Genomic DNA, 9,104 nt, shown 5'->3' with positions numbered 1-9,104 from the left:
GCTTCAAGAGAAAAATGCAGTGATAAAAACAGTTCAGCATTAAACTTTTAATTTAGTAAAACAAAAATGGATTAATTGCAAAATAGAATATCAAAGCATATTATATTAAATATACAATTTAATCATCTCATTGACTAGATTGATGCACTTGAAAAATAACATTTTTAGGGTTGCATCTTAAACACATAAAATGGTAGCTAATTGTCTCCTAAGCCTGTACTCTGAATATTTCAGTAGTCCCATTACAATAGGACCAAGCTGCTCAAAGAAAACAAAATTTAGGAGTGATAAACAAAAGACAAATCTACTTCTCTTCTACTAGAGTTATGGCCACACTGAAATAAGGTGTGTGGATGCTTTTCCTGTAGAATAAGAATTATTTTGAACAAAATGCTGTCTTCTAAGATAAAAAGACCCCAAGTAAGTTTTATGGCTGTGTAAGGAAAGAATTACACTACTCATTTGGGAATTTAGTGGTGTTTGGAATGCAAAAAGTGACAATGAGACTGGAAATGGATTGGCTTTGGGGTTTGTTCTGCTTCAGAAATAATAATGAACCTTTTCCAACATGAAGTAATGTGAATTAAAAAAAAAAAATCTGTCCCTAGAGTACAAAAATTACCTCATAACCCAATTTGCATTTCTCCACTCCAAGCATATTTTCTAGGAGTTCCACTTAGAGAGTTAAAGCTGCTGTGTGATAATTAATTTTAACAAGCACTTGGCAAACCAAGCTGGACAGTGTACAAGCTGCCCTAAACCAAGTATGAATTCGAACTGCACTTTTTAGTGTTTTTTTTTTTTTCCACAATGACATTATTTAGGAATTTAAAATTATCTGGACTACAATTCTATTTTGTACTTTCTCTTTTTAAAAAAATTTGAATTTTTTTTCCTTTAATTCTATCTGAATACACAGGCAGTTTATAAAAACTCAGGAACTGTGGGAGATAATTGGATCCTGGTGTAAGCAAAACTAGAAAGGCGTTAAGTATTTTCTGCTCATCAAACAGACTACTTGTTTTTCTTTTCTGTTTTCCCCTGTGTTCAGAAAACAAACGTGCACATTTCCTGACTTCTAATGTATCGTTCATTAGTGGAAAAAGTGCTTAAGAATTAGATCCTGATGTCATTTCTTAGGCAAAATCTCCATTCTTAAGGCACTGTTTGGTAAAAGCAAGTGATAGTCTTCAGATGTGATCAGCAATGTTTGAGCACTATTTCTCTTTTACATCCTGCATGTGGAATACGGGCACGCAAACAATGAGTCATTTCCAAGTAAGAAAATAAATGTTAAGAGAAATAATACTATGATAGGAAAGTAATAACCTCCCACCTATTCATCTTGTTTTTTGTTCTACGCTAAATCGTTTATGAATGTCTCTGAGGCTATAATTTAGGAAAAACTTTGTAAAATCTTAAATATGGCAAAATAGTTATTCTGCAATTTCCCAGGCAAGCTCTTTAAGAAAAATATCTCTCTACATATTTCGGGATGAAAAACAATGACAGGGCATTGTACTTGTTTTTGGAAACAGACTTAGTGTCTGTGACTTAGTTACTTATTGTCACAAAATACTAATTAATTCTTCATGATAACAACTTGTCAAATTCCAGTACTTTTATAAAGACAACACTTTAAAATCATTTGTGTTCAAATTTTAAACTGATGATAAATCCCATAGGTACAACTGCCACTTTAAAATACGTGTCTGCTATTACCATATACAAAAATTAATCCAAAATGGATCAAAGTCTCAAATGTGAAATCTCTTTTTTTGTTTTCTTTTTTTTTTATCAATCAGTATTTTTTATTATGGTTTTGTGGGGTACAGTTAAGGGTTAGGTGTACAATTACGTTTCATTCAGGCACCCTGTTGATAAGAGGTGTTTTCCCATCCCCTGACAGATATTTGCTACTGTTAATCCCATCCCCCTCCCCCCCATAGTTTCCCAGTACCGTCAGTCATTATCTTATAGTATTACATTGGATGTTCAAGGTCCATTATATGAGTGAGAACATGTGATATTCGGATCTTTGTTTCTGTGAGAGGTCACTCAGTAAATGTGAAATCTCAAACTATAAGGATCTTAGAAGAAAACCTAGGGAACACCCTCCTGGACATTGGCCTAGGAAATGAATTCAGGGCTAAGTCCTCAAAAGCAAATGCAGCAAAATTGAAAACTGACAGCTGGGATTTTATTAATCTAAAAAGTTTTTACACAGCAAAAGAAACTATTAAGAGAGTAAAGATTCAACTCATAGAATGAGAAAAAATATTTGCAAGCTATGCATCTGACAAAGTCCTAACATCCAGGATCTATAAGGAACTAAAACAAATTGACAAGAAGAAAAAAAAATTAAAAATTGGGCAAAGAACATGACAGACACTTCTCAAAGAAAGACATATTGCAGCCAAAACATGAAAAAATGCTCAGGCTCACTAATCATCAGAGAAATGCAAATCAAAACTACAATGAGATACCACCTCACACTGGTCAGGATGACATCATTTTAAAAGTGAAAAAAACAAAAAACCAGGTGTTGGCAAGACTGCAGTGAAAAAGGAACGCTTCTACACTGCTGGTGGCAAGGTAAGCTAGTTCAAGCTTTGCGGAAAGCAGTGAGGTGTTTTCTCAAAGAACTAAAAACTGAACTACCATGCAATCCAGCAAACCCATATCTGGGAATATACCCACAGGAACATAAATCACTCTACCAAAAAGACACCTCCACACGTATGTTCATTGCAGTACTATTCACAATAGCAAAAACATGAAACCAACCTAAATGCCCAATGAAAGTGGACTAAAGAAAACATGATACATATTTAAGATGGAAGACTACCCAGCTATCAAGAACAAAATCACGTCCTTTGCACCAGCATGAATGCAGCTGGAGACCACCATTCTAAATGAGCTATCACAGAAACAAAAAACTTAATACCACCACATTCTCACTCATATGTGGGCCCTAAGCACTGGGTACATAAGCACATAGGCAAGAACAACAAATGTTAGGCACTGCCAAAAGAATCAGGGGTAAGGGGCACACAATCACCCACTGGGTACCATGTCCACTACCAGGGGGAGAGAGGGATCCCTAGAAGCCCAAACCTCACTCGCATGCAATTTACTTATGTAGCCAATCCTCACATTTACCCTACAACTCTAAAATAAAACAAAATAAAATAAAACATAAAAATATGTCTGAATTTCTTATCCTTTTTGCTTGGTAGTGCTTGAAATGTTTGCTTTATCTAGAAATCTTGGTGATACAATGGGCTTTAGTTTTATCACCTAAAAATGCAATAACGTTCAAATTAAGTTTTTCTTTATCCATGTCACTTGATTATGTGCCATATTGAAAGCTTAGTGACATTTTTCAACATCAAATCTATACATTGATTAAAGAGATGTTAATTTATTGTTTCTCATGGTAACTTTCTGAAGTAAAATTGCACTAAACATTTATTGAGGATCTAACAAAGGCATCACTCTGCTTAGAAGCAAAGGTAAGACAAAAGTGAATCAGAGATGGTCCCTGCCCTTATGAAGCTTTCAGTCTAGTGATGAGATAGACTTATTCATGTCTTATGTAGATAAAACATGCTTTCCTGGTTGCCAGCATACAAAGGCGATAGTTACAGATCTGCCCCAAACTAAAGGCTTGAAAACTTGAGCAAGTCTCCCTCCCCTCTCAATCTCTTCATCTATAAATGAGAGGCTGGGGATAGATTCCTTAGCAAACACCAACTGAGCATCTACCATGTGATAATAGTAGCTGACCTCATTAAGTAATTACCACAGGGCAGGTATTAAGGTAAACACTTTACAAGAATTGTCTCATTTAATCCTCAAAGCAATTCTATTTTCAAAAGGAGAATTGAGGCTCAAAGATTTTAAGTGACCCACCCAAGGACACCAAGTGATTGAGCCAGAATTCAAGCCTAGATTGGCCTGACTCAAAAACTCATGCCTTTAAACCCTATTGTGTCACTGCAACCATCTCTGATCACTTCCATTAGTTCTATCAACATTATATGACATTATTTGTCAAAAAAATGTAAAGTGTAAATATGAAAAGTCTGGTTTTTGTATTACTAGTGGAGGTCAAGGGGACACAATGGAATAGCTCATTGATTTCAACTGGGAAAATCTAAAAACACTTCATGGATGAGTCAGCTTATATCTACAGTTAAACAAAACTGAGGCATCAGGGCATTCCAGGCTGAAATAACCATATGAGACATCACAAAGCAGGAAACACCGATGGATCTGCAAAGATCCAAGAGAAAGAACAGTAATAGAGAAGGTTTGGAAGTCATCTAGAGCCAAATTGTGGAGAGACTTAGACGGTCCTGCCAAGGATCCTCGACACTACAGAAAATGGGGAAGCTACTGAAAGGTGAAGAACACAAAAGTGAAATGATTAGTCACTTTTTGGAGTGGGGCTTGTTCACTTTGTTTTTTGATTGCGACGGTTTTTTAAAAATTTATTTACAACCAGTTAAGAATATTTGGTAATGTAGCCAAATACAAGGTGAACATTACAAAGCTGTGTTGCTAAATACTAGCAACAATGAAAAATGTCACTTTTAGAAGAAGGAATTTTCAATAGCAATGCAGTTAAAACATAACTTGTGAAAATGTCACAAAAGATATGATGTGACTTTTTAGGCAAAATTATAAAACCTAATTAAAGAACATAAGAGAAGATGTAAGCGCATATATAGAAAGACAAAAAATGGACTTTAAATACAAAGCATCACCAACAGAAATCTCACATTTATAAGCCAGTCAGTCCTTACATTCACATGGAAGAAAAAGGGCCAAGTTTATCAAGATAATTTTAAAGAAGAAAAAGGGTAGATGTCAAAATCCACTAGATGTCAATACATCATAAAGCTAAACAAGAAGTAGGAAAGGAGTCAAGCTGAGGTTGAAAAGAGATATAAGCTCCCCCAAAGCTTCTCACTCACTTTAAATCACTCTAAGACCCTGACTCTTAAAGACAAAAATTATTTTCAGAAGAAGCCACTGCATCACAGGAGCCTGGCCCAAGGATAATAATTCTGAGTAGCTGGGATGAAGTTTCAATCAGCCAACTGGCATTTGCTAATCATCCAACATGTGCTAAAAACAAAGGAGTCAGCAGGGAATATCGTAAGCCTATAGTCCTGGTTATCAAATAGTATGATAAAGTTGAGAGGCAGTTTTTCATATCATGCATGAAATTACTCAAGAACTTCCTTATAAAGCACCATACCAGTAAGTATAATAAAGCGCAAATACACAAAGTAATGCGGAGAGTGGCCAACAGAGGGGCAAGCCCAGGCGATGTGCTCAGAGAGTCATTCTGCCGTGAATTGGGGAAGTGTATGGCTAAACAGGGAGTCGTTGCTGCTGAGAGCTCTGTGGCTTTTCTGCTGTTGGTCCCTGTAACTCAGGCATAAAGCAGGAGGGAACCAAAACCATCATTGTGCACTGCTCATTGCATCTAAATTCCATCAAATCATGACCAATCTAACAAGGCACAACTTCAAATTATCTCTTCTTCTACAAGACAGTAATCTTGTCTGAGATTTATGGGAGCTTATCTTTCTACTTCTTGTTCTCTTTGTTGTGTGTTTTATGAAACTGTGCAAGTTAGGAACTGCCTCTCCCCAGGGACTGTATTCCAGGCCTTAGATAACTCACAACTGTTGCTTATAAGGTGCAGAGCACCAATATGGAAGAGATAGGCAGGTGTTCATGCCTTACAGAGGATGTGATTCCTCTCATTGAAAAGCTTATTGGCTTATTGTTTATAGAATCATGAGGCACTGAAAGGAAATGTATGTATATCGGATCCTAATGACGTTCTCCTGCAGGGGTACCACCTACGTTGTATGGCGTTACAGGTATAGGGTGTTGGCACTAGACAGACTCACAAAACCTTTCTAAACCATTTTTATCACAGGCTGGCTCCCAGACCTAACTTATTCAGGAACCAAGATTCTACCTGAAAGCACCTCAGGTAGGTGTTGGCTTATTCACATTCCAACCAAAAGATAATGTGCCATAAAGTGCATACTGATAAGTTTGCAATGATTAATAAAACCTCATTACTTAAAAGAAATTAAATGCACTATGACTATGGTTTATATAGCAACATTCCTCATCCATGTCCTACATCAGATCGTTCACATGCCAGTCACAGTTAAATCTAATTTACTGTAATCTGGGTAAATAGGAGCTCATCAACGAGCTCTCATCGCAGCTTTGAATCAGCAGCACATATTACATTACTGAAATACATTAACAGAAAGGAGAAAAGGCTTCCTGACAACAATTAGCACTGGCGATGTAGCAAGAAGGCCCTGTATTTCTATAACAAAACCTATTTTTACTTAGATGGCACTGTTATTTTGGGTGGTTTATTTGGGCAGGTTAACTGAGTTTGGAGGGGATAAGGGCTAAAGCAAGCCATCCTTTGTGTTGTTAATACAGATCGCATTACTAGACAATATCACTTTCTCTTTGGTCCCCTGAAGACAGGATGTGAGTTAGAAAATTTGTGCTACTCTTTTACCCCTTCAGGCAATACAAGTGTTATGAAACACGGTGTACTATGTTATAATTACCGTTTCCCTCCTGAATTTTTTTCCTCGGGTCCAATGAAAGATATACAAGCTACTGTATTGCTACACAACGACTAAATCATTGTTTGATTAGATGGGGAGGGAAATTCAGATTTACCAGCCACAAAGCAACATGCATGCAGAGCCACTTTCATTATATATTTTATTTCTCAAAACAACATGCATGCAGAGCCACTTTCATTATAAATTTAAGAGAAGGCTTAAATTTCTCTTAGGAAACACAGTTGTTCTAGGGCTGATAATGAACAAATCCAGAAACCTGTTGGAGACAAGGGAAATTATTTTGTCTCCAGGCAAAATTTTGAAGTAGGAGAAACCGTTCTTGGAGCTGTAGTCTCCTCCCAGGCACTTAATCGGAGCCCCAGTCATACTCTAAACTGACGATGTTAGTATTAACTACCATAGGTGTTATCTGAGAAGGGTTGTCATTAACTTAGTACCAGTCTGTTGTCCTCAGGATTCAATGGTTTCTAGAATTGCACAAAACTGTCCTTAATCAGTAAGGTGGCCTTGGGTAAATAATTCAATCTCTCTGAACCTCCATTAATTCCTCTGTAAAAAAAAAAAGGGATGAGCCAGGTTGGTTGGCTCAGCCTGTAATCCCACGCCTTTGGGAGGCTGAGGTGAGTGGATTGCCTGAGCCCGCAGGTTCGAGACCCGCCTGGGCAGCGAGACCTCATCTCTACAATAAATCAAAAAATTAGCCGGGCGTGGTAGCGCATGCCTGTAATTCCAGCTACTTGGAAGGCTGAGGCAGGATTGCCGGAGCCCAGCAGGTCGAGGCTGCGGTGGCCGGGAGCGGCCACTGCACTCCTGTCTGGGCGACAGAGTGAGACTCCGACTCAAAAAAAAAAAAAGGGATGACAATATCTGTATCCCAGAGATGGTACAGTGTCAGTGAAATTCTTTTCTTTATTATTGTATATATTTAAATTGTGCAACCTGATGATCTGATGTACATATATTGTGATTGCTACAGTCAAGCAAATTAACATATTCATCATTTCTTATCTCTCTGTGAGAGAGATAAGATTACCTAAAATCTATTCTCTTAACCAATTTCCAGTATACAATATTGTTTTTGGTTTGGGGTTTTTTAGGGGCTTATTCCTCCAAGAAAAAAAAAAAGCAGTATTGTTAACCACCCTCCATTGGGGTTCTACTCTGTTTCCCGTATTCATTTTTTTTTTTTAATTCCACATATTCAGGAAGTGTAACACTGTGCAGAAACTTGATAAATGTTAACTACTTGTTATAAGCTGTCAAAGTTGAAATAAAAATGTAGAGACAAGTCTCTACATTTAACGTTTTATTTGGGAAGTAAGAATTGCAGTTGAGCATGTAAAACACACACCAGGTGGTCCTCTGTCCAAAAATGAAAAAGGTGGGAGGTTTTATTCCACAAAGAGGAATATTACGTCAGGTGGAAGGTGTCATTACAAAAAGAGGAATATTACCTATGCTCTTTGAGGAAGTTCATTACCACTCACATCTGGAGACATGACAAGTTTCGATGGGCAGAGGTGGCGGTGGGTCAAATGAGTCTGAGTTGCAGCAGGTCATTTCAGTGAGCATTATTAGATAAAACTGGTCTCGGGTTACACCCGACTAGCAGAGAATTACAACCTGGGAGCAATGTTAAGTGTCCCGAGGGCTTCTCCCCTGCCTCTCGACACTGTTTTTGTGGAGTATGACAAGAATGGCCCATGCTCTTACAAAGCTTTGACAAAGCACAGAACAGTGGGTAAGGGGCCTGTTTCTCAGAGGGTGTACCTGTGAGTCATTTTGTGTAAGTGTTCCTCCCTTTCTTCGTCTGTGAATAACAAAGGGCTGTACGACTTTCAATAATGAAACATGTTAGCCGGGCTCGGTGGCTCAGCCTATAATCCCGCGCCTTTGGGAGGCTGAGTTGAGTGGACTGCCTGAGCCCCCGAGTTCGAGACCCGCCTGGGCAACTTGGCGTAGACCTCATCTCTACAATAAAATCAAAAAAATGAGCCGGGCGTGGTAGTGCACGCCTGTAGTTCCAGCTACTCGGAAAGCTGAGGCGGAAGGATCGACGGAGCCCAGCAGGTCGAAGCTGCGGTGGCCGGGAGCGGCCACTGCACTCCAGCCTGGGCGACAGAGTGAGACTCCAACTCAAATAATAATAATAATAATAATATGTTAAACGCTACTCAACTATAGTGATAAGTGGAATACGCGTATACACACCCGCAGACCCAGAGGAGGCTTTGCAGTTTTAAAAAAAATTATCTCTTTTTACGCATCAGCAGCTTGATAAAATACACTTTTTGGAAGATTTTTTAAAGCGCGTCCATATTTTGCAATGAGCAAAAATGACGTTCTCAAGCGTGGAAATCACGCCGGAGAAGCGTGTAAAGAAGACAAGACTGTGGTGACGACGTACTGAGGGGGAAAAACAAGTAAAATGCCTGAGAGGGTTTGGGGTGGGGCTCT

This window comes from Carlito syrichta, unplaced genomic scaffold (assembly GCF_000164805.1).
Source record: "Carlito syrichta isolate Samal-C Ts95f unplaced genomic scaffold, Tarsius_syrichta-2.0.1 Scaffold119534, whole genome shotgun sequence".
Classification (NCBI taxonomy): domain Eukaryota; kingdom Metazoa; phylum Chordata; class Mammalia; order Primates; family Tarsiidae; genus Carlito; species Carlito syrichta.
The sequence above is the reverse complement of the archived record's forward strand: the minus strand, read 5'-3'. Positions refer to the sequence as shown.